Here is a 26,406-nt window from a genome sequence, read left to right on the forward strand (position 1 = left end):
TGAGCCTCAGGTTCTTTTTCTGAACATGGGGATAATGCCACAGCTGCCTTGCCTGCATCAGGAGTGCTGCAAGGATCAAGGCATGGAAGTGCCTGTGTCTTCATTTGTCCTCTTCTGTGAAGTTGACAGTGCTGGATGACTGACTTCCTTTACTCATGTGCATTTGTGAAAAAGTTAATTTTGCTTTTAAATTTACTGTGGGAGAAATGTGGTCTGTTTCTTATTTCAACATTTTTGCTTCGGAAACTAGTCTTATTAAGTACAGTTTGAATAAGAAAGCATGAAGCTCAAATTATCTGCATTAAAATCTCTCTATAGCCAAAAAAAAAAATCAATATTACTGAATGAAAGCCCTTTTAAATGTATATTTAAAATCAGATGCATTGTATTTCGAGATTAAAGGAAAGATCAAATGATGACTCTGGAAATTAGAGACATTTTTATTCCTGGATGACAGAGTTTTGAGTAGTATTTTTGTCACTGTACTTTCTATGGTAGAAATTGATGCAATTGATAAAAATACAGACTTGGCCAGGCTGAAGATAATATATACTGTTGAAATGTATTACCTGTTTTGTGAAAATAATGCGGCTACCAATGCTAAGGAATTTTCCACTGCCTTAAATTAGGGTAAGACAGTAAAGAAGGTTGCCTGTGTGGTTTTATTGGTCTGGAAAGGAGATGGTGATTTGAGGTCCAACACAGATAAGAAAGTAGAGGAGTAGCCTTGTCTTTTAGATGCCACCTGACGGTGACTTCAAAGAGCAGGGTCACTAATGACCTGCTCTGCAGATACCTCGTTGAACTGTGTTATGTTCTTGTATCCCTTTGAGGAGGGTTTTTTCTTTTTTTTCTTTTTCTTTTTTTTTTTTTGTAAAAGAAATATTTGCCTTTTTCACAAAGATCTTTCCACCCATTTCTGCATTAAAACTAGTGCCAGAGCTTGAGAGGATGGACAGTTGACAAGCACCCTTCTTTCTCACCCAATTTTGGGACCAATGGATAGACCAACGAGAGGTAGACATGCAGGGATTCATTAGGAATAACCCTGATTCCAAGACTGTGACTAAGTGGGTTTTCTGATATTTCATGCGAGTGAGACCAATTTCCCCTCGTCGTGTGGGAGGGAGCAGCCTGGACTTCCCGCACCTGTGGGCGGGCCAGCTCTGAGAAGGGAGGTACTCTGGAGAGTCTGGGCCACGTTGTCCAGGCCCTTCCCCCAGACTCACCTTTCACGTAATTCACTTCTCTCCTAGGGAGGAGGCTGGGAAGGAGACTGGACTGTTGGGCTAGTGGAAAGTCCTGCGCATGGAAGCGTGAGGCACGGGGAGTGGAGCTTTTCCTCTAACGCTTTATTGAATGTGTTGCCTGAATAACTGTGCCTGCGGTCTCAGTAACTCTACCTCAGTTTCATCTTCTGTAAAACTAGGACAATAATAGTAACATGCCTCATAGTGCTCTTGTCAAGGTTAAATGAATTAGTACCTGGGAAACATTGAGAAAAGCGCCTTGTGTGTGGCAAACAGTTGGTCTATTTTTACCTTGAGTAATATCAGTATTTTTAATGCTATGTCAAAGCATTCAGATGCATTTAAAATGGGAGGGTTAAATCGTGTCCTAGTGATGGTAATACCTGTAGAGGTGTAAGTTCACGTGGAGGAGAGAAAACTGCTGGCTACGTAGGAGAAAATAAGCCCTATTTCTTTTTGGTTGGTTTTAAACATACATTTGTTCTTGGTGCTGAAAGGAAAAGATTTTGAAGGAAAATGCTGAGTGCAAGACCGCTTTCTTTTAGGCTACTGAGAGCCTTTTCTAATGAGAGTTCTGGAAGGATGCGACCTGGGGACGTTAAACCCCTTTGTTTTGATAACTCCCACTGCTGCCTTAAAGGCAGTATTATTACAGAGAAAAACAAGTTGATTTTTATTTTAAATATGGAAATTTCTAGGAGAAAAGGGAGCTCCAGTCTGCATTCTTAATAGCCTACCAAAAAAAAAAACCGCTGGAAATCTCTCTTTCTGCAGTGGTTACTTGTTTACATGTGGTTACTGCTGCTGAAAATATTAGTAAACATTATTTATGTCCAAACAGGCTCCTTATATACAGCTCCTACTACGCCAAAGCATTTGTGTAACGAATATCTGTGTAATGAATATATCTGTGCAATGAGTCAGTGGATTTCGGAGTGGGGATTTATAAAGCCGTGGAATAAGCACTCTTGCACAAATGTTTATTCTATGCCTCTTATGACTTTCTTCCCTACTTAACATTCATTAAAAAAGAAAAGCAGATCATTCATAAGAAAAGGCAGCCTATTTTAGGGGCATCTCAGTTTACTTAGAAAATCCTGTGCATTGCCTTTGAAAATGGATTGAACACTTAATATGAATGTTTATTCAGTGTTATTCTTTCCTCTTGCCACAGGACTTAGTTTTTACAAGTTGAAGCTTTGTAGAGTTAGGGGAAGTTAATCCCAGTTGCTTTCCTCACAGAATATTTGATACCACTGATTTCATTATGTCTGGAGTTGAAGCTAAAGTTTGGTAGACTTGGGCATAAAGAAGCCTGGGAAATAGGAGGCCCAGGCCGTGCTGCTGGGTGACCCTGAACAGGTCATTTCAAGTCTTTTGGTCTGCGTTATCATTTGTCAACTATGAGGCCAGGAAGAGAAGACTAATGATGATTCTCCAGCTTTCAAATGATGTGATTGTAGGATATGCCCACCAGTTTCTGCTTGTAGCAAGACATCCTAGTCAAGTAAAAGGTCTCTGGCTCAGTGAGTTGTAGCTGTATGCTCTGCTTGAGAATTGTTACTTGAATTGATTTGTAGAAACTGTTGGTACTTTCTCAGAAGATTTCAAAATATATGTGTTTGATTTTTAAAGACCTTATATTAGCAATTGGATGGAACTTTAGATGTCTGAATTTTTATTCTGTTCTCAAAACCAGTACAGAAAATCTCTAATGTGTCTCTCCGATTACGGGTTTTATAAAGTATTTAAGTCCATTATATCACATTTAAAACACACTTTTGTGAATATTATTTTATGATAGGTAGGGTCATAGTATATCTCGTAAGACGGTCAAAGTCCTCTTGCTGTTTCTTTTCTTCTTGTTGTTATTTATTTATTTATTTATTTGAAGTATAGTTGATTCACCATGCTGTGTTAGCTTCTGGTGTACAGCAAAGTGACTCAGTTTATATATACATATATATATTTATGTATGTATTATACACACATACATACATATTTTTTCAGATTCTTTTCCATCACAGTCTGTTACAAGATATTGAATATGACCCTGTGCTGTACAGTAGGACCTTGTTGTTTATCTATTTTATATATAGTAGTGTGTATCTGCTGATCGCAAACTCTTATTTATCCCTCCCCTCACCCCTTTCCCCTTTGGTAACCATAAGTTTGTTTTCTTTTTTTTTTTTTTTTTTTTTTAACATCTTTATTGGAGTATAATTGTTTTACAACAGTGTGTTAGTTTTCCCTCTACAACAAACTGAATCAGTTATACATACACACATGCTCCCACATCTCCTCCCTCTTACATCACCCTCTCTCCCACCCTCCCTATCCCACCCCCCCAGGCGGTCACAAAGCACAGAGGTGATCTCCCTGTGCTATGCAGCAGCTTCCCACCAGCTATCTAATTTACATTTGATAGTGTATATATGTCCCTGCCACTCCCCCACTTCGTCACAGCCCACCCCTCCCCCTCCCCATATCCTCAAGTCCATGCTCGAGTAAGTCTGTGTTTTATTCCCGTCCTACCACTAACCTCTTCATGACATTTTTTTCCCTTAGAGTCCATATATATGTGTTAGCATACGGTATTTGTTTTTCTCCTTCTGACTTACTTCACTCTGTATGACAGACTCCAGGTCCATCCACCTCATTATAAATAACTCAGTTTCATTTCTTTTTATGGCTGAGTAATATTCCATTGTATATATGTGCCACATCTTCTTTATCCATTCATCTGTTGATGGACACTTAGGTTGCTTCCATGTCCTGGCTATTGTAAATAGAGCTGCAATGAACATTTTGGAACATGAGTCTTTCTGAATTATAGTTTTCTCAGGGTATATTCCCAGTAGTGGGATTGCTGGGTCGTATGGTAGTTCTATTTGTAGTTTTTTAAGGAACCTCCATACTGTTCTCCATAGCGGCTGTATCAATTTACATTCCCACCAGCAGTGCAAGAGGGTTCCCTTTTCTCCACACCCTCTCCAGCATTTATTGTTTCTAGAGTTTTTGATGATGGCCAATCTGACCGGTGTGAGATGATATCTCATTGTAGTTTTGATTTGCATTTCTCTAATGCTTAATGAGGTTGAGCATTCTTTCATGTGTTTGTTAGCAATCTGTATATCCTCTTTGGAGAAATGTCTATTTAGTTCTTCTGCCCATTTTTGGATTGGGTTGTTTGTTTTTTTGTTATTGAGCTGCATGAGTTGCTTATAAATTTTGGAAATTAATCCTTTGTCAGTTGCTTCATTTGCAAATATTTTCTCCCATTCTGAGGGTTGTCTTTTGGTCTTGTTTATGGTATCCTTTGCTGTGCAAAAGCTTTTAAGTTTCATTAGGTCCCATTTGTTTATTTGTGTTTTTATTTCCATTTCTCTAGGAGATGGGTCAAAAAGGATCTTGCTGTGATTTATGTCGTATAGTGTTCTGCCTATGTTTTCCTCTAAGAGTTTGATAGTGTCTGGCCTTACATTTAGGTCTTTAACCCATTTTGAGTTTATTTTTGTGTGTGGTGTTAGGGATTGTTCTAATTTCATACTTTTACATGTAGCTGTCCAGTTTTCCCAGCACCACTTATTGAAGAGGCTGTCTTTTCTCCCATAAGTTTGTTTTCTATGTCTGTGAGTCCGTTTCTGTTTTATAAATAAGTTCATTTGTATCATTTTTTAGATTCCACCTCTAAGTGATATCATATGATATTTGTCTCTTTCTTACTTGACTTAGTATGATAATCTGTAGGTCCAGCCATTTTGCTACAAGTGGCATTTAATTGTGTCAGTGTTTGGCAGGTTAAATAGCCTTTTCAGGCCAGCCAGGGAACCTGACTGCCATTTACAAGATTGTATTTTCCTTGGTCATTATGATCCACTTTGTCTTCCAAATGGTAAGAATAGGGTGACAGGATGTGTGTGGTAAGAGAGGAAACTGAGTGTCTGAGTGGATAGTTGAACAGGAGGATGCATGCCAATGTGAGGGAAGGATCACCCTCCCAGGCCCTGGCCCCTGGCCTTCTCCTTCCTTCCCCTCCTCTCTCAGAAGGACATGTGGTTGCATCAGGAACTTGTGCCTCACTTCCCTTCTGTATTGGTTATCTGTAGCTGCCTGACAACGCCACTACCAACTTAGTTGCTTAATCAGTGCAGAAACTATCTCACAGTTTCTGTGGGTCAGGAGTCTGGTTGTGATTTGGCTAGGTACTTTTATAAGGGTGCAATCAAGGTGTCAGCAGGACTGCTGTCTCATCTGAGGCTTGACTGGGGAAGGGTTTTCTTCTGAGCTCATGTGATTGTTGGCAGAATTCAGTTTCTTGTGGGCTCTCCGTTGCTTATTAACTGTCAGTTGGAGGCTGCCCTCCCCTGGCTCTCTCTGTAGGCAGCTCATCACTTGGCAGCTGGCTTCTTCAAAGCCAGCAAGGGAGAGAATCTCGTAGCAGAATGGACGATACAGTCTTATGTGATGTAACCACGTGTCCCGTCATTTGGGTCTTATTCTGTTGGTTACAGGCAAATCACATTTCCCACCCCAACTCAAGGGAAGGGGATTACACAGGCATGGATAATAAGAGACAGGGGTTGCAGGGGCCATTTTGGAAGCTGCCACATTTGAGTCTGGCCAGGAATATGGCTTCTCTTTATCTCTTCTCTCCTCTCTGGGCAATCTCCTACTTAGCTAAGGGCACGATTCGCATCCTTCTGTCTCCTTCCTTCTGACCGACAGAATTCAACACCCTGGTGGCCTTTCTTCCTCTTTTCTGCTGTGGAAATGCAAGGAAAACGTAGCAGGAATCTCAGTCTTGGTAAGAAACTCTCATGCGTTTAGGGCTCTCCCCTGACAGCTGGTATTTTGTGTGTGTGACGTGTTCCCTAACAGGTGTTTCTAAGTCATCATGAGGCTTATATAAATGACCTAAGTGGCATCTTCTCAGCGTTTATGTCTTCTGTTCACTGTTGTATTTAAGCAAGTGCTGAATCCCAACACTAGTTCACTTTCCCAGTGCCATCCTTTTAGAATTCCTGCTAGGACTGTGGTTTAGATTTTAATGTAGAATCATTCGTGGTTTGGGTCCTTTTACTCTTTGGCCCCATTAGCTGCTCTTTTGTGTCATTTCCCTTATTTCCCTCTTCTCTTCAGTCATCTTTAGGGGGTTTCTCGCCTTTCTCTGTCCTGCTCCTGGTCTGTGACTTGGTCAGTCTCCAATTATTGCTCTTCTTCATTGCTGAGGAGGCAGCGTGGTGTCAGTTAAGAACAAGGACTCCTATGTGGGAGAAGAATCTAAAAAAGAGTGGGTATATATGTATGTATAACAGGTTCACTTTGCTGAACACCTAAAACTAAAACAACATTGTGAATCAACTACACCCCAATAAAAATGTTTTTTAAAAAAGAACAAGAACTGAAGCCAGGCTGCCTGGGTTTGACTCCCAGCTCTGCCATTTATTAGCTGAGGAATCTCAAGCAAGTGATTCAGTTTTGTTTCTGTGTGGCTGATATGAACAGTTCTGATCTTCTCACCGTCCAATAAGCCTCTGTTTGCTGCTGCCGCTCTTACTTTGCTCCCAAGATACGTGCACTGATATAGGAGCAATTTGTGCTTTATTACTAAATGAAACTTTAGACCAAGATTTTTTCTGGTGAAGTGGGCCAGAACATTTCTGAACTCATGAGGATACCTCTTTTTTTTTTTTTTTTGGTTAATGTTGCCTTGGAACTTGCTTTGTCTCCTAAGGATGAGGATAGTTTACTTCTTCCAATAACAACAACATTTAATGAGCACTTAGTGTTTGCCATAAGCTTTATTAAACTGTTTGCAGGCATTATGTCTTTAACCCATATTATAACATTAAGCTGTAGTACTACTGTTAGTCTCATTCTATTGATGAAGAAACTGAAGCTCAGAGGAATTAAAGAACATCCTCAAGGTCTTTAAGGTAGATTGGGGAATGCAGTTTTGTGTGACTGCAAAGCACATGCTTTTAATGACCATAGGACACTATCTTCCATAGAGAAAGTCTAAACCCCTCTTCATGAACTAACTCCTTAGGAGAAGAGAGGCTAAGAATACAAAACAATCATGTCTTACAAGAGCTTTTATCCACTTCTGCAGCCTTAGTGCAAGTGACATCCTCTAGCATCTCAGCTCTCAAATGATCTTGGTTTTGATGCCTGCCAGTCTCCTTCCACCTTGTGGGAGCTTGGCCTTGCCCTAGAAGATAAAGTGTGCGTTCAAAAAGGAGCATATTCTTTTTAGCCAGGTTCCTGTGTGACTGTTGTAGAATATTAACATTGTATGTGAGGTATAATTAAGAAATACTGAGTTTTTAACTGCCCCAGCCAGGATTTATACCTCCAGATTATTCTCCTTAAGTGCATCAGCTAAGTTAAATGCTTGTATTCTGGTGATACTGCCATTGCACTGCATTCTCTTAAATGAACTTCATCTCAACCACCTTGTAACTCCTTCCCCAGCCCCAGGACTGAGCATAGTGTCTTCTGCCACATGGGTAGTTCATTAGTCGGTTGTTGAAATCACTTCTAATTCTTTCAGATAACACTGGTGATGGCAAGTGACCATCTTTGAGGATGAATTTGATTCCTTGAACCTATTAAAATATTTTCCATCATAGCAAAGAATGTGTGTTCGTTCAAAAATCAGGAGCAACTAAACTGTAATGAGACATTTTCTTGTGGGCATTGTACACAGGTTTTGAAGGTACAAGAAGAGTACTCAGTTTACTCTGAGCAGTCAGCATCCCTGGAATGAGTCCCAAAGCGATGAAGGGGTCAAGGAGAACATTTTGTAGGTAGAAAGTTCTGTTTAAAAGTTGGTAGTGCCTCACCTTGTGGTCTTTGTTTTTCTTGAAAACATAGCTGACAAATCCATACTGTTGTTGATGAGGCTGTGATGTGAAGCTAGCCTTGGTGATAGGCTGCCGGCATTCACAGTGTGGCTTTTATTTTCCACAGATGTCCACTGAGTACTTGGCATTACAATGCACACCAGAAGAATTAGCACTAGTGGAAAATTTTCATTCCCTCCTTCAAGAATTTATCATCAAAAAAAGAAACTCAGTACTGATATGAAGAATGCTAACAAATGCATAGCTATAACTTTTGGTTTGCATGTTAGTAAAGGCTACCAACTAAGATGGAGATTGTTATTTAACACTTCATTCAGATCAGCTTAGAAGAGTTTCATGTTGTCAAAAGTGTGATTTGAACCTCTTTCCAAAATGATCACCTAGAGAAAGAGTCTGAATTTGATGGACTATCATACTTGCACTAGCAAACACAATAATTGTAATTATATTTTGGGGACATAGTCTGTGGTGGGCACTGTACGTGCATTATCTCTAGTCTGCATAACTGCTCTCCAAGGTATGTATTATTGTCCTTATTTTACAGACCTGGAAACTGAGGCTTAGAGGATTAACTTACTTGGCAGAGACCACACTGCTATTAAATAGCAGAGGTAGAGTTCAAGACTATGTATTTTAAACATATATCAAACTCTGCATTTTCCATGCTTTTAAAAGCCTTCCATACCAAGTAACCTGGAGTATAAAGCTACACCCAGCCAATGAGCATGTTCCTCGGTGTTGGGTACAATCTACAATACAAATCTTTGACTCTTCATTCCTTCCCTGCTATTTTTATTGGTGTTGACAAGTTATTTCTTTGTTACCAGGAAGCTCAGGAAGCTCTCTGTATTGATGGGGTGTTTTTCCATTCTTTCCCTTCTTTATACCCCTCTTACAGACACATACACACCCTAATGGTCTGGGTAACTTGGGGGTTTCTGCCTGTTCTATAACTGAGGTGACACCGTCTCTCATGGTACCTCAGTGTATGGAGCCATTTTACAATTAATATTAATCTCTTCTCTCTGAAGGCCTTTAACACTGAGGCTTCAGGTGAGGAAAGTTAACAGGTTCCTATTTTATAAGTGTTGTCTACTTGGAGCCATATGTTCTTCACATAAAATGAGCAATTGTTGCATTCTCCTTGCTTGAAGTAAGATGTTTTCATTTGGGCTGTTCTGTGAAGGGAAAGAAATTGGAACTTCCTACCCCTTGGTTGGGGACCCTAAAATATTATGAAATTGAAAAACAGAGGTAAACATCATTCTGAATGACTTCCTTTTGGAAAAGGGGGGCACTTTGCTGAGCATAATCCATTATTCCATGAATTACATGAATCTCCACTATTTGAATTGGATATATAGACAAAGTAGCAAGGCTGATCATTGAACTCTGGGTGTCCCTGGTGCTGGGGTGATACCCTTGTTAGATCAAAGCTTGACTTTGGCAGATCATGTCTTTCATTTTATTTAATCTTCACAACCACACAGTATAGTAGGGGCCATTTGATCCTCTTTCAGAAATAAAGAAATTGAGGCTGGGTAAATGTGAATGGATTTTCTCAAGGTCATGTGGCTAGGAAGTGGTAGCATTTTGAGCCAAGGTATTATCTGGGCATTGTCCTTTGATAGATGTTGGTGATTTGGGTTGCTTTATCATTTATTTTTTCTATCCTATAATCTTTATTTTTATTTTATTTATTTATTTTAATTTTCAATTTTATTTATTTATTTTTTATACAGCAGGTTCTTATTAGTCATCCATTTTATAAACATCAGTGTATACATGTCAATCCCAATCACCCAATTTTTCACCCCCCTCCACGCCCCCACTGCTTTCCCCCCTTGGTGTCCATACATTTGTTCTCTACATCTGTGTCTCTATTTCTGCCCTGCAAACTTGTTCATCTGTACCATTTTTCTAGGTTCCACATATATGCGTTAATATACGATATTTGTTTTTCTCTTTCTGACTTACTTCACTCTGTATGACAGTCTCTAGATCCATCCACGTCTCTACAAATGACCCAATTTTGTTCCTTTTTATAGTTGAGTAATATTCCATTGTATATATGTACCACATCTTCTTTATCCATTCGTCTGTCGATGGGCATTTAGGTTGCTTCCATGACCTGGCTATTGTAAATAGTGCTGCAATGAACATTGGAGTGCATGTGTCTTTTTGAATTATGGTTTTCTCTGGGTATATGCCCAGTAGTGGGATTGCTGGATCATATGTTACTTCTGTTTTTAATTTTCTAAGGAACCTCCATAGTGGCTGTATCAGTTTACATTCCCACCAGCAGTGCAAGAGGGTTCCCTTTTCTCCACACCCTCTCCAGCATTTGTTGTTTGTAGATTTTCTGAAGATGCCCATTCTAACTGGTGTGAGGTGATAGCTCATTGTAGTTTTGATTTACATTTCTCTAATAATTAGTGATGTTGAGCAGCTTTTCATGTGCTTCTTGGCCATCTGTATGTCTTCTGTGGAGAAATGTCTATTTAGGTCTTCTGCCCATTTTTGGATTGGGTTTTTGTTTTTTTAATATTGAGCTGCATGAGCTGTTTATATATTTTGGAGATTAATCCTTTGTCCGTGGATTCGTTTGCAAATATTTTCTCCCATTCTGAGGGTTGTCTTTTCTTCTTGTTTATGGTTTCCTTTGCTGTGCAAAAACATTGACGTTTCATTAGGTCCCATTTGTTTATTTTTGTTTTTATTTCCATTACTCTAGGAGGTGGATCAAAAAAGATCTTACTGTGATTTATATCAAAGAGTGTTCTTCCTATGTTTCCTCTAAGAGTATTATAGTGTCTGGTCTTACATTTAGGTCTCTAATCCATTTTGAGTTGATTTTTGTGTACGGTGTTAGGGAGTGTTCTAATTTCATTCTTTTACATGTAGCTGTCCAGTTTTCCCAGCACCACTTGAAGAGACTGTCTTTTCTCCACTGTATATCCTTGCTGCCTTTGTCATAGATTAGTTGACCATAGGTGCATGGGTTTATCTCTGGGCTTTCTATCTTTTTCCATTGATCTATGTTTCTCTTTTTGTGCCAGTACCATATTGTCTTAATTACCGTAGCTTTGCAGTATAGTCTGAAGTCAGGGAGTCTGATTCCTCCAGCTTCTTTTTTTTCCCCTCAAGACTGCTTTGGCTATTTGGGGTCTTTCGTATCTCCATAGAGATTTTAAGATGTTTTGTTCTAGTTCTATAAAAATTGCCATTGGTAATTTGATAGGGATTGCATTGAATCTGTAGATTGCTTTGGGTAGTGGAGTCATTTTCACAATATTGTCTTCCAATCCAAGAACATGGTATATCTCTCCATCTGTTTGTATCATCTTTAATTTCTTTCATCAGTGTCATAGTTTTCTGCATACAGGTCTTTTGTCTCCCTAGGTAGGTTTATTCCTAGGTATTTTATTCTTTTTGTTGCAATGGTAAATGGGAGTGTTTCCTTAAATTCTCTTTCAGATTTTTCATCACTAGTGTATTGGAATGCAAGAGATTTCTGTGCATTAATTTTGTATCCTGCAACTTTACAAATTCATTGATTAGCTCTAGTAGTTTTCTGGTGGCATCTTTAGGATTCTCTACGTATGGTATCATGTCATCTGCAAACAGTTTTACTTCTTCTTTTACAATTTGTATTCCTTTTTCACCATTGAGAATGATGTTTGCTGTGGGTTTGTCGTATATGGCCTTTATTATGTTGAGGTAGGTTCCCTCTGTGCCTACTTTCTGGAGAGTTTTTATCATAAATGGGTGTTGAATTTTGTCAAAAGCTTTCTCTGCATCTATTGAGATGATCATGTGGTTTTCTTCTTCAATTTGTTAATATGGTGTATTATATTGTTTGATTTGCATATATTGAAGAATCCTTGCATCCCTGGGATAAATCCCACTTGATCATGGTGTATGATCCTTTTAATGTGTTGTTGGATTCTGCTTGCTAGTATTTTGTTGAGGATTTTTGCATCTATATTCATCAGTGATATTGGTCTGTAATTTTCTCTTTTTTTTAGTATCTTTGTCTGGTTTTGGTATCAGGGTGATGGTGGCCTCATAGAATGACTTTGGGAGTGTTCCTTCCTCTGCAATTTTTTGGAAGCATTTGAGAAGGATGGGTGTTAGCTCTTCTCTAAATGTTTAATAGAATTCACCTGTGAAGCCATCTGGTCCTGGACTTTTGTTTGTTGGAAAAATTTTCATCACAGTTTCAATGTCATTACTTGTGATTGGTCTGTTCATATTTTCTATTTCTTCCTGGTTCAGTCTTGGAAGGTTATACCTTTCTAAGAATTTGTCCATTTCTTCCAGGTTGTCTGTTTTATTGGCATAGAGTTGCTTGTAGTAGTCTCTTAGGATGCTTTGTATTTCAGCGGTGTCTGTTGTAACTTCTCCTTTTTCATTTCTAATTTTATTGATTTGAGTCCTCTCCCTCTTTTTCTTGATGAGTCTGGCTAATGGTTTATCAATTTTGTTTATCTTCTCATAGAACCAGCTTTTAGTTTTATTGATCTTTGCTATTGTTTACTTTGTTTCTTTTTAATTTATTTCTGCTCTGGTCTTTATCATTTCTTTCCTTCTATTAACTTTGGGTTTTGTTTGTTCTTCTTTCTCTAGTTCCTTTAGGTACAAGATTAGATTATTTATTGGAGATGTTGTTTCTAGAGGTAGGATTACATTGCTATAAACTTCCCTCTTAGAACTACTTTTGCTGCATCCCATAGGTTTTGGATCGTCGTGTTTTCATTGTCATTTGTCTCTAGCTATTTTGTGATTTCCTCTTTGATTTCTTCAGTGATCTCTTGGTTATTGAGTATGTATTGTTTAGCCTCCGTGTGTTTGTGTTTTTTACATATTTTTCCCCTCTAATTCATTTCTAATCTCATAGCGTTGTGGTCAGAAACGATGCTTGGTATGATTTAAATTTTCTAAAATTTACTGAGGCTTGATTTGTGACCCAAGATGTGATCTATCCTGGAGAATGTCCCATGCACACTTGAGAAAAAAATGTAATCTGCTGTTTTTGGACGGAGTGTCCTATAAATATCAAATCGATCTGGTCTATTGTGTCATTTAAAGCTTGTGTTTCCTTATTTATTTTCATTTTGGATGATCTGTCCATTGTTATAAGTGAGGTGTTAAAAGTCCCCCACTATTATTGTGTTACTGTTGATTTCCTCTTTTATAGCTGTTAGCAGTAGCCTTATGTATTGAGGTGCTCCTATGTTGGGTGCATATATATTTATAATTGTTATATCTTCTTCTTGGATTGATCCCTTGATCATTATGTAGTGTCCTTCCTTGTCTCTTTTAACATTCTTTATTTTAAAGTCTATTTTATCTGATATGAGTATTGCTACTCCAGCTTTCTTTTGATGTCCATTGGCATGGAATATCTTTTTCCATCCCCTCACTTTCAGTCTGAATGTGTCCCTAGGTCTGAAGTGGGTCTCTTGTAGACAGCATATAGATGGGTCTTGTTTTTGTATCCATTCAGCAAGCCTGTGTCTTTTGGTTGGAGCATTTAATCCATTCACGTTTAAGGTAATTATCAGTATGTATATTCCTATGACCATTTTGTTAAGTGTTTTGTGTTTGTTTTCGTAGTTCCTTTTCTTCTCTTGTGTTTCCCACTTAGAGAAGTTCCTTTAGCATTTGTTGTAGAGCTGGTTTGGTGATGCTGAATTCTCTTACCTTTTGCTTGTCTGTAAAGCTTTTTATTTCTCCATCAAAGCTGAATGAGGGCTTCCCTGGTGGCGCAGTGGTTGAGAATCCGCCTGCCGATGCAGGAGACACGGGTTCGTGCCCTGGTCCGGGAAGATCCCACATGCCGCGGAGCAACTAAGCCCGTGAGGCATGGCCTCTAGGCCTGCGTATCCGGAGCCTGTGCTCCTCAAGGGAGAGGCCACAACAGTGAGAGGCCCGCATACTGCAAAAAAAAAAAAAAAAAAAAAAAAAGCTGAATGAGATCCTTGGTGGGTAGAGTAATCTTGGTTGTAGGTTCTTCCCTTTTGTCACTTTAAGTATATCATGCCACTCCCTTCTGGCTTGTAGAGTTTCTGCTGAGATATCAGCTGTTAACCTTATGGGAGTTCCCTTGTATGTTATTTGTCATTTTTCCCTTGCTGCTTTCAATAATTTTACTTTGTCTTTAATTTTTGCCAGTTTGATTACTATGTTTCTCAGTGTGTTTCTCCTTGGGTTTATCCTGTATGGGACTCTCTGTGCTTCCTGGACTTGGGCGACTATTTCCTTTCTCATGTTAGGGAAGTTTTCAACTATAATTTCTTCTAATATTTTCTTGGGTCCTTTCTCCCTCTGTTCTCCTTCTGTGACCCCTATAATGCGAACGTTGTTGCGTTTAATGTTGTCACAGTGGTCTCTTAGGCTGTCTTCATTTCTTTTCATTCTTTTTTCTTTATTCTGTTCTGCCACAGTGAATTCCACCACTCTGTCTTCCAGGTCACTTATCTGTTCTTCTGCCTCAGTTATTCTGCTATTGTTTTCTTCTAGTGTAGTTTTCATTTCATTTATTGTATTGTTCATCTCTGTTTGTTTGTTCTTTAATTCTTCTAGGTCTTTTTTAAACATTTCTTGCATCTTCTCGATGTTTGCCTCCATTGTTTTTCTGAGGTCCTGGATCATCTCCACTATCATTATTGTGAATTCTTTCTCTGGAAGATTTCCTATCTCCACTTCATTTAATTGTTTTTCTGGGGTTTTATCTTGTTCCTTCATCTGGTACATAGCCCTCTGCATTTTCATCTTGTCTGTTTTTCTGTGAATATGGTTTTGTTCCACAGGCTGCAGGATTGTACTTCTTGCTTCTGCTGTCTGCCCTCTGGTGGATGAGGCTATCTAAGAGGCCTGTGCAAGTTCCCTGATGGGAGGGACTGGTGGTGGGTAGAGCTGACTGTTGCTCTGGTGAGCAGAGCTCAGTAAAACTTAATCCGCTTGACTGCTGATGTGTAGGGCTGGGTTCCCTCCCTGTTGGTTGTTTGGCCTCAGGCAACCCAACAGTGGAGCCTACTTTGGCTTTTTGTTGGGGCTAATGGCGGACTCTGGGAGGGCTCACACCAAGGAGTACTTCCCAGAACTTGTGCTGCCAGTGTCCTTGACCCCACAGTGAGCCACAGCCACTGCCCGCCTCTGCAGTAGGCCCTCCAACGCAAGCAGGTAGGTCTGGTTCAGTCTCCGCCGGTGTCACTGCTCCTTCCCCCTTGGTCCCGATGCGCACACTACTTTGTGTGTGCCCTCCAAGAGTGGAGTCTCTGTTTCCCCCAGTGCTGTTGAAGTCCTGCAATCAAATCCCACTAGTCTTCAAAGTCTGATTCTCTTGGAATTCCTCCTCCCGTTGCCGGACCCCCAGGTTGGGAAGCCTGATGTTGGGCTCAGAACCTTCAGTCCAGTGGGTGGACTTCTGTGGTATAAGTGTTCTCCAGTCTGTGAGTCACCCACTCAGCAGTTATGGGATTTGATTTTACTGTGATTGCGCCCCTCCTACCGTCTCATTGTGGCTTCTCCTTTGTCTTTGGATGTGGGGTATCTTTTTTGGTGAGTTCCAGTGTCTTCCTGTCGATGATTGTCCAGCAGCTACTTGTGATTCTGTTGTTCTCACAAGAGGGAGTGAGAGCACATCCTTCTAGTCTGCCATCTTGGTTCCTAATCCTATAATCTTTAAACAATTTGAGAAGTAGAGCAATTCAAGTGGGAAGCAACATAGATAGTAGCTTAATTACTGATAAAAACAGGATTGGAGAACTGAGAATTGTCAGTTACCTCCTTCTCTAAAGAATTGGACCTTAGTAACCCTGATCTAGTCATCCTGGTCCAGTAACAGCTGGAGAGAAGCTGGCAGAGAGAGCTGGCTGGCCCTCCTGGAAGCAGGCAGCCCTTGTCCTGCTTACTGTGTGGAAGTTAGCTTGGCCCCAGGTGTTGGAGAGAACAAGAGGGGAGGCTCTTGCTGCCCAGCTCTGTGTGCAGCCTCAGCACTAAGCCAGTGCTTACTCTAGCCTTCCCAGGTGATAAGTCACTTGCTTTTGAGAAGGGAGGAGGGCCTGGGGGGGAGAGGTAGAGAGAGAAAGTGGCTTACTCTAATACTGATTCCTCCCAAGAAAGACTAAAAATTTCTTCCTGAAAACATAAGGGAGGGTATCGTCCGCCCCAAACCCTAACAGAAGAAATACTGCTCTTTAAAGTTTTTTCTCTTCAGGTGATCTTTTGTGTTGTACTCTCCTGCCTTTTTGATTTTGGAGAGAAAAGGAGAGACAACTATATTTTTCTCTGTTTTGGGGTATAAAGAAAGGAAAAGACTAATGTAGTAGAAACCAGGAAATGGTCTTTATGAGACATATAATCAGATTCTTTCTTTTCATGGCAGGTGATGGAAATGTACAGGAACAATGGGAGAAGCCGGTAACTTATAGGAAGCCAAGATGACAAGAATTTTAAAAAATAATCAGTGAGTAAAATTTTGTTAGCCCTTTAGAATTCTGTTGACTACAGGGTGAATTTTCTGTAAGAAACCATTGTAACATAACAGCACAATTAAATACCTCAAAAGTTTGAAAGAGAAAATTTTGAAAAGTAAATATCCAAACACTTCAGAAAGTTGGTGCCAACATTTGAGAAATTTTGCTTTTGCATTATTCCTTCTTGGTAGAATGTGTCATCTTAAGTTGGGTATGTCAGTTTGGTGGATAGAGCATAAGTATTTAAAGAATTGAAAGAGAATTCCTTTTACATTAACCTTGGAGTAGCTCTTCTCAAATGCAGATCATTCTTCGTTCCATTGGTTCTGTGGGCCCCATTTCTTACCCACGTTTTGTGGGTACCTTTTGGAGGTAAATATGAATAAACTTGGTGAATATGAATAAAATTCAGCTCTTTGTCTATTCCTCTTCATTACACCATTTTTTTTTACACATCAAAAGCCATTAGTGTTTCTTAATTATCTGACAGTTATACGTGGTTGGTTTTGGTTTCATTATGGTAATGATAACGTCAGTAAGTGGGGTAGTTACTGGAAAGATCATACATTTTTGAGTCAGACATTCATAGACCTGGCTATTGCTGTTGTGCTTTTAGTAGTTACACAGCTTCTCAACCTCAGTTGACTCATCTGTGTATTGGATTTGATAATACCTCTCGTGAAACGAAATACCTTGGGGATAGTACTTTGTGCTGTGACTGGTACATTACAGGGCCACAATAAAAGTAGTTACTTTCTATCCTTATATTTGTATCATGATTTATAGTTTGCAAGCCTTTATCTTGACTTAGAAGACTGGCCAGCTGAACTTCCTGAACTACTGTCAGGCAGTGGTGGGTTAACATTGCAGGTAGTGAGTGATATGCAGGTAAGTGTTTAGAGCCAGCCCTGATGGGGGGGAGGGGGTTGTAGTGTTTGCTGATTTCCATGGTGTGAACACTCCCACCATAGCTGACTTCACACTACCAGCAAAAGTCACCGCCAGCAGAGTTGGGAAGTGATGTGCAGGAGCACACTGTTATATGATTTCCTACCAACCAGGGGCAATAGTTGCAAAGAACATCAAGAGCATTGATAATAGTAAAACAGGAAGTGACATGTTTTGAGTATTTATGATCTTTGTTCTTAGGATAGTTTAATTGTATGTTTATGTAATTTAACTTTTAATGATGGTGTGTTTAACAACTGCCTTGCCCCAAATCCTGAGAATATGCAATTTGTTCTAAGGGACTGGTATGAGCTGGCCCCAGCTCACCACAGATTGTAAGTTTCCTATTGTGAAGACATTTCCAAGCCACAAATCTTCAATTATCTTTCTCAGCCCCGGTGGTAAGAGTTTGGTTTGGTTGATAAAAGCAAACCTGGTCTGGTTTTGAATCCATGCTAAGTAAACCAAGTTATCATGCCCCCATAGCTTCTGGAATGAAGCTAAGTGCCCCATAAGTGTCAGGATCAATTTAGAATTTAGACCTATTTTCTTAAGAGTGTGACTGGCATTCTCACGTTGTTAACTCAGCTTTGTAACCGGCCCCTGGCACCCCTCACTTCTTCTGGCTTCAAGTGCCAGTGCTTAGAGATAAGTCAGACTGTTCCCTCCCTTTTGAACTTCCTTCTTTCCCTTCTCTGTACTCCTGTGACTCTGCATTTCCTCAGGTAGTGACACTTTGGGCACAAGCAGCCAGGGAGCCCCTAACTAACCATGGCATGTAGCTTTGCTTTTGATTCAGGAATTAAGGAAAAGGAATTGTCTTCGGAGAGAGTGAAACAAAACCAAACAAAAAACCTGGGCAGTTTAAAGTTCATACTGGCTGGATTAAAATCTTAGGGAATAAAATGGAAGGAAGAAAGGAAACTGGATCAGATATCTCAGTGTTTCTGCTGGAAGCAGTTTCTTCAGTTTTCTCAGCTGCCCTTTAGAAGGGAACAATTGAAGCCTGAAATTGCTAAGTAACAGCTAAGATTGTGGTGGTTGTTTTTATTTTAAATCTCACCCACCTAGTTCTCAAAACACATTCTTTATTGAACCTTCAAAAAATGCCTTGGATATTTCAAAACATTCATTTGTGTCAATTCCCTGAATCAGACTTACATAATCTTAAAACATTTATTTCCCTTATTTCTTCCTAAAACAATAGGCATTTATATTTCCTACTGAGTCAGGATTGGACTTGGATTATTGCAAAAGTAGTTCTTGTCCGTTTGAAGAGGAAGCTCATGGATAAAAATCTGAGAGACTTGCCTCTGGATTAAGAAATACTAACCCACGTCTTAAACAAGTTGAATAAGGGTGTCTTTGGTAACTTTGAAAGCAAACATGGGAGTAATGATTAATAGAGAAATTTTGCCACAGATAAAATATCCTGATTGATCATTTCTCTCTCCAGAATGGACCCTGTGCAATTTCTGAACATCCCCACTATAGATGAATTTTTGATTAGAGCACTACTAGGTGTACAGTCTTCAAATGTGTAAATTTTATAGCCTTTCTTTATGTTCAAATCAACACACTCAGTAGTTTCTGGGTACTTGGGTCATGGGTTATTAGGGTAGATTCCAGTAAATGTAAAACAGGCTTATTCCACTTCAGGAGTTGCTAATCAAGCCTGAAGAAAGAAAACTGCCGTTTCAAAACAAATGTGGTAAATGTTATAATAGATATATTAGACACTCAGGAAACAGACAGGAGAGAGGAATTACTTGTGTGATAAGAGTGGGCTAGACGGGAGGGGCGGGCAGGGAGGGTTTCAGGAGCAGGTGACATTTGAATTGGGTATTAATGATTGATGCCTTTTAATTAAAATACCCTTTTTTAGATTATAAAAGTTAACAATGCTAATTGGAAAGAGCTTTAAAGTGTGAAAATTTCTAAGATTAGAAAACTCATTATCACTACCCAGAGATACCATTATTAGCATTTTTTTTTGTATTCTGCCATACTCTTCCTGTGTCTAGATTAGATACATATTTTTCCTCCCTAAAATGGATCATTAATAATATTGTTTTGAAACCTGATTCAACTGATCATATACTGAGACCATGCCACCTCAATAGGTATAATCTACATCATTTTTGTTATTGTTTTATAGCATTCCATGTATATGTGGTCTGTAATGGATTTAACCATTTCCCTATTAGTGGGCATTTAGGTTGTTTTCAACTTTTCATTCTTGTAAAGCACACTATGATGAACATCTTTGTGTATGCACTGTGGTGCACTTACCTAATTATTCAGTATTTGGGCAGAATCTTTGAACAGAGTTGGAGCAGTGCCTAGGATATAGTCTAGGTAGAACAAACAGTTTGAGCCAAGAGGCAGAGGTGGGAAAGGAAGATTCCATTCTGGGGAAAGGCTGGAACTGTAGTTTGGTAGAATGCAAATAGTGAAGGCACGTAGTGCTAATTAGGGCTGGAGCCTTTGATGCTAAGTCCTTTATTCATTCTCAGTTGGGAGCCATGCATGGCATCTATATCATACTTGAAATGAAGACTGGGTGTCTTAAGTTTTCCTTAATTTCTCTTGTTTGTGAAGAAATAAAAATTATTAATAGTGCTGCCTTCTGAAACTTCTTGAGAGTCTTAAGAAACTGATCAGTCAGGGAGTAAACAAGTAAGGGAAGTCATGGGGAAAGTGTGTGTGTACAGATAAAACTCAACTAGGGGAGCTTATGGTTTTGACAGGGGAAGGAAGCATCGTTAATAAATGCATTTTCTTCTTAAGGAATTTAAACAAACTATTTGTGATTAAATTTAATTTGGGAAAGACATGGGTTAAGCCATAGATATCATAATTTAATAATAATATTACCTTATATTTATTGTGTACTTTTATGTGCTTATGTGTTTTAAATACGTTGTTTTACTTAATCTCTCAACAACCTTCTTAGGATGTGTCAAGGATTATCTCCATTTTGAGGGTGAAACAGAGGCCTCAAAGGCTGCTTTGGTGAGAGGTCACCAGACATGGGGTTCCAGTTCAGGAGCTGCAGGGGCCTTGGGCAAGTCCTGGGATCACACCGGGTTGGTTGTAAGGATACAGTGAGACAATATTTGAAATATTATGAAAACACCATAAAGTACCACAGAAACGGAAAGACTGCTTTTTTATAATAGGACATCTTCTTCTATCACTATTGAAGGGAAGAAAGCACTTCTCTCACCATTTTCCATTTCCTTTGCGGTAGATTATATTATTGTCAAAACATTTGCTATTCCTCCCTACCCACCCTCCATCCTGTGAGAGGATATTCTTTCCCACCTCACTGAGGGTTGAGCCCTGTGGCTGGCTTGCCGTAGGACTTGCAAATAATAAGAAATGTAAATAACAATGATATGCCATTTCCAGGCAGAAATGGAATAGACATTGCCTGATTCTGCCATCTTTCTTTTCTCTTTGCCATGAGATCAGCCTGTCCCAGTTAGGGGTGCTGCTTCCGTCTTGGTTGCAGAGTGAAGAGGACATGGAGCCCACCCTTGGCTCACCTGCAAAGAACCAAACAGGACCAGAAGTAAACCTTTCTCTCTTGTTGGCCTCCAAAATGCTGGTGTTGTTCCTGTAGCATATTTTAACCTGAACTGATAACGCTCCTTTTTCACCCATTAGGTACCACCCTCTCTCCCTTTCAGGACACGCACACACATACACACACCTTGTACAGAGAACTTCCTTTTTAAGTTGAGAAACAGTGTTCCCCATCATCTGTTGTACTACACTCTTCCTCCTGCATTGAAGAGGTCAACCTTCATCAGAGGTTATCACTTCAAATAAGGCATTTAAATAAGGTATTTAGGGTTGAGCAACTTGACCCTTAATTTGTTTTTCTTCAGACATTTGTAGAACATGTCCCATGTCAGGGTCTGGACGTCTGGAGGTTTAAAAAAGTCCAAGCCCTGGACCCAGCCTTCAGGAATCTTAGAGTACGATGCAATTGGATGCTGTGTATCCAGCAGCTATAAAACAAGGCAGACAGTGTTGGGTGCTGAAGGAGAGTGTCACTTTGATAGTTGGCAAACTGTGTTCATGTAGGTGTCCCCACTTTGTTGTATGCCATCCTTAAGATGTTCTTTAAATGTCATTGCTTTCTTAGTTAAGCTTATCTTCCCTTTTCCATCTCCTCCTTAGCATGTATTTACTGTACTATTTAATTTGCATTGCGTGTTAGACTTCCTTATTCTCAATATGTAGCTTTTAGTCACACAATTTATACTGACTCACTAGCTTAGTGTATATGTCCTTTCTTTAGACATATATTGTAAACTCTTTAATTTCTTTATCTTAACATTTCCCCATAATATAAGCTGTTTAACACCCTGTTACAACAAAATTAGACTCTTAGTAAATTATTGACTATTTTCTTTGATTTTCCCCCCTCAAGCTATTTGTCCTTTTCTCCATGATGTGCTCCTTTTCTTTTTCTTCTTATGGTGTCTGATGTGTTTAAGGCTCTGCATGGGAGAACCAGTTTGTCTTGGCTTAGCAATACCTCCCCTCAGTTTGGAACAATTTCCAGTTGACCTGTCATATTTCAGGTCATGTGCCTAGTAGTAATCTGTCTAATGACTAATCCTGGCTTTGGACCATGGAGTAGAACCAAAAGCTCCTACAAGTCTGTCTGACAAGCAGTTTCTAGATTAAGACAATGTACAGTTTACCTGTGCCCTTCCTTTATGATTGAATTCAGCTGTTCTGTGTCTCATTACTCATGACCACTTCTCCAGTTTAATTTCAGAAGGCACTGGGTTAATTTATTCTTAAAGCCCCATCTTGGACCAAGGGCTTTCAAACTTTTTGTCCAACATGCACAGAAAGAAGCAATTTTCAGCCTCCATCAGATAGGACGGAACACTCAGGGAGCTGCCATGGTTTATCGCTAATGATCTGCCTTTAGGTTGGGTGGTGTGTTCATGATTGTTGATGTTAATATTATTTTTCCTGACATATAAGTTAAATATTGGGTTGGCCAAAGAGTTTGTTCGGGTTTTCGTACCATCTTATAGAAAAACTCGAAGAACTTTTTGGCCAACCCAATATATTCTCTTGTATGTAGTAAATACTTCATAACCAAAAACATTTTTTAAAATGTGAAATACAGTTAAAGCTGTGAAATGCATCCATTGCACATTTATTTTGGCAGGACTGAGTCACCTCAGCTAGTTATTTTTGCAATTTTAACTTTCTTCTAAAACACCTAAGTGCCCTCTAAGATAATGCTCTCTTTTTTCAACTGGGCAAAATCAATTTTTTATGAAGATACTATTTATAGACCCTTAATTTGCAGACGATCTTCATGTCAGTACAAGCATCTGTATAATTTAAGGTTTACCCAGAGAAATATTTTCTTTTGTTTTGCCACAGAGAAATACCTTCTCTTGGGAAGATATACAAAGTTAATGTCTGGCTATTGACTGTGAGTGACGTGACTGCTCACTAGTTCCTTCTCTTCTCTGCAGGAAAATCTAGATGCTTACACAGAGTCTGAAACGTTAGTTCAGCTCTTAGTCACCTGAACTGAAGGCCCGCTCTTGTCTGGCTGCTATGGGTATCAGAGAGAGTAGTCGCAGCTTTGGGGTCAAACATTCATAGCTCTGAAGCAGGCTCTGACTCGTCTTCATGATTGACCTTAGGCTTCAAAACCTTCTCGAACTCCCAGTTTCGTCGTGTGTTCAGTGCGGTTGTTAATACCTGCCTTGCTGTATTGTGTACAGATTAAATGTAAAGTGATATGTGCACAATGGAAGCCACTATCATTGCTAGATACTCAGTAAATGAATTAAATTGAGCATGTTTTTCTTGCTGTAGGTGGAATTTCAAATACATTTTCCTATAGGAACAATGTTATGAATGGGGTTTGAGTATAGTCTTAGAAATATTATTAACATTATACTTCAGATAAATCATGAGTCCAATAGGCCTTTAAAGTCTGGCAGAGAAGCCAGTGTCTCTACATTTGGTCTCTAGTGAAATGCATTTCAAGTGCCACAGAAGTGTTCATGAACTTTAGAGTTCATTAAACAACTTTCAGAATGTAATTTATTACCAGGTTGAGGACTGTTTAGATAAGCTTTTGTGTTAGACTTGAAACGGAATTTCTTGATAGGTGGTGATATTTGGGGGGCAGACAAATGAGCCCTCCTTTCCACTTCTGGGAAGTAAACTCACCTATCTTTGGGAGGACTTACTGCTCTTCCCGCCAGTTCAACGAGGTAGTTCTAGTGTAGACCAGTCAGTCGTGGGACCTTGGCCACTGGGGTGGCCATATGGCCCCAAGCTGGACCAGCATGAGTTTTTCTTAAGAATTTTAAAAATTACAACTATGGAATAGTCCATCTGAGTGGCAGAGCTGGGAGTTAAGTGGAAGAAGGCAGATTTTAGGAAGGGAGAACAAAGCCAACCTGTAGAAGCAAAGATGTCCTCTTGTCCTGGTGGAGTTCATTTTGAGTTGGTCCTAAAGCCTCGCCACCCCTGTGGCTTTTGTGTTGCTAGACTCAGTGAGTCTGTCTTGCTTTTGCCTCTGCTCCTTCAAGTGCCCTTTCTGTTACCTGCAAGTTAAAGACTACTGACTAAGGGCTTCCCTGGTGGCGCAGTGGTTGAGAATCCGCCTGCCGATGAAGGGCACACGGGTTCGTGCCCCGGTCAGGGAAGATCCCACGTGCCGCGGAGCGGCTGGGCCCGTGAGCCATGGCCGCTGAGCCTGTGCGTCCGGAGCCTGTGCTCCGCAAGGGGAGAGGCCACAGCAGTGAGAGGCCCGCGTACCACCAAAAAAAAAAAAAAAAAAAAGAATACTGACTAATTCATTTGGTTGTTTGTACTTGGAATATTTAAGAAGTCTGTGTCTTTGTCATGGGCAATTATAATAAATGTAATTGCATAGTAGGATGGCTGATTTATCACATAGCTTTTTGAGAACAACGGTAGGGTTTATTCCCATCTCATAAAAGCAGAAATGTATTAGCACTAATCAAAGGATACGAGTGACTCCCTGTGTCTATGTATGATAGATGACTCTTGGACAGAGGCTTGCTGTAATGCAAATGTCATATAGCTTTTGGTTTTAAACCATATAAACAAATGGAAACTTATGATGGTTCTAGTGGTTACAAGTTGCCTCGGAGAACTGCCATTTGCTACTTTTTATGCTTAGGAGCACTTGTAGGTAAACGGGTAGATGTTTCTATTTAAGGGGGAATTGGTACTTTGGTAAGATGGTCAGATATGTATGTATGTGTTCCTTACTTGAAGCGGATGACAGAATGACTTAGTCCCTCTGTTCTCGTGAGTGGGTTAGTATTTGGGGAACTGAGATTGTATGTGCTGACACTCTTTTGTAAACTGTACTTCCCTTTAGGAAGTATCAGATTTGCTTTCTCAGTAGCAGCATTCTTTATTGTTGGAACATGTCGTAAAGAGCAAAGACACACATCTGCCACTTGGGTTCTGCTCGCCAACTGGTTTGAACAGCTATAATATTTGTGTATTCTTGATGTGTCAGCAGTCAAAAGGAAAATTTTCCTTTCTCCTTTGTGGCTGTTATATAACTTAAACATCATTATATCAACAACTATTCAGAATCTGCTAGGTCCTGGGGGATACAAGGCCTCTGAAACACCATCTCTGCCTCCGATGGACTTTTGTCATCTGCCAAGAGAGAAAAGTCAGGGATTTCAAAAAGAAGGAAGATACTAAGGCTCTCTAAGTCAGTTAGAGATGGAGGTCTACAGAATAAGGTCTGTAGGCATTTGGAGGAGAGGAGAGTTCCCTGGGGCTTGAGCCAGTGAGGAGGGTTGCAGGAAAAGGAAGGGGTTTGAGTGGGTCTGGAAGGTAATAACTTGTAAGAAGAATGAGAAAGGTCATCAGACAGAGGCCATGGCATGGGCCCATGTGTGGAGGTGATAATGTGCCCATCGCATTAGGGGAATAACAAGTAGACCGGTGGGGTTATTTGGCCAAGGGTTTTTTAAGTGGAAGATGGGGTTGGAGAGGTGAAAGCCAGCTTTTGAATGACAAACATGGCATTGGGGCCGGAGCTAATCGTTCCTTTTTTTTAACCATAGATTGACAGTCTTTGTACTTCGCATTTTAGTATATGTGCTGCCGAAGCGAGCACCGCATTTTAACTTTAGGCGACTAAGATATCCTAGAAATAGTGAGCTTTTTTCTATTGTGAGGATGTTCTAATAACATTGGTAATTATGTCCTTATTTCCGAAGTGTAAAGATCATTGTAAACATCTCTCTGGTGCTTTGAGTTATGATCTCAGGTGCACTTATTTATGAAGCCTTCCTTCTTCTTGAAGGGAGCACCCACTTTATACATTTTCAGCTTGACTGCATCCTAGACAATAGAAACAAACTAGGTTATCTCTCTCTCTCCTGTATGGGCTACCTTTCCCTTCCTCCTTCACTTTCACGTATCTCAGCGTTATCTACGTATGGCTGCACACATGCGTACAATTGCGTATTTAAAACTGCAGGGTCACGAAGTTTATTGAGTTGCTCATACACACATAATGTGTGTGTGTATATATATATATATATATATATATATATATAGTCTTCTCATATAAAAGAGCTACAGTTCTTGATGTAACAGGCAACATATTATCAGTTTGGCCAGTATAATTGATGGTAATAGTTTCATAAACAGAAAATCAATGTGCCTTAAAATAGGTATGTACTTACATGAATGTTTGAAGAAAGTTGCCTGTAAAGCAAATGTTTTCCTCTTGATCTCTACTATAAAACTATACTAGTTTAACTGATAGAGAGAGGACCCCCCTGTTTTATGACA

General features: G+C 39.7%; 1 protein-coding gene across 13 annotated transcripts in view; it reads left to right on the top strand.

Annotated features, from left to right (window-relative positions):
• SGMS1 (sphingomyelin synthase 1) overlaps positions 1-26,406 on the top strand; it is a 305,701-nt gene that overhangs the window by 172,875 nt on the left and 106,420 nt on the right. For 11 of the 13 annotated variants that reach the window (XM_067025115.1, XM_059054011.2, XM_067025107.1 and 8 more), the window contains one exon: positions 16,512-16,592. The exons of the other annotated variants lie outside the window; for them this stretch is intronic. The gene's annotated coding sequence lies outside the window, so the exon portion shown is untranslated. The remainder of the gene's footprint in view (positions 1-16,511; positions 16,593-26,406) is intronic. 13 annotated transcript variants of the gene reach the window in all.

The sequence above is a fragment of the Kogia breviceps genome, chromosome 2 (assembly GCF_026419965.1).
Source record: "Kogia breviceps isolate mKogBre1 chromosome 2, mKogBre1 haplotype 1, whole genome shotgun sequence".
NCBI lineage: Eukaryota > Metazoa > Chordata > Mammalia > Artiodactyla > Physeteridae > Kogia > Kogia breviceps.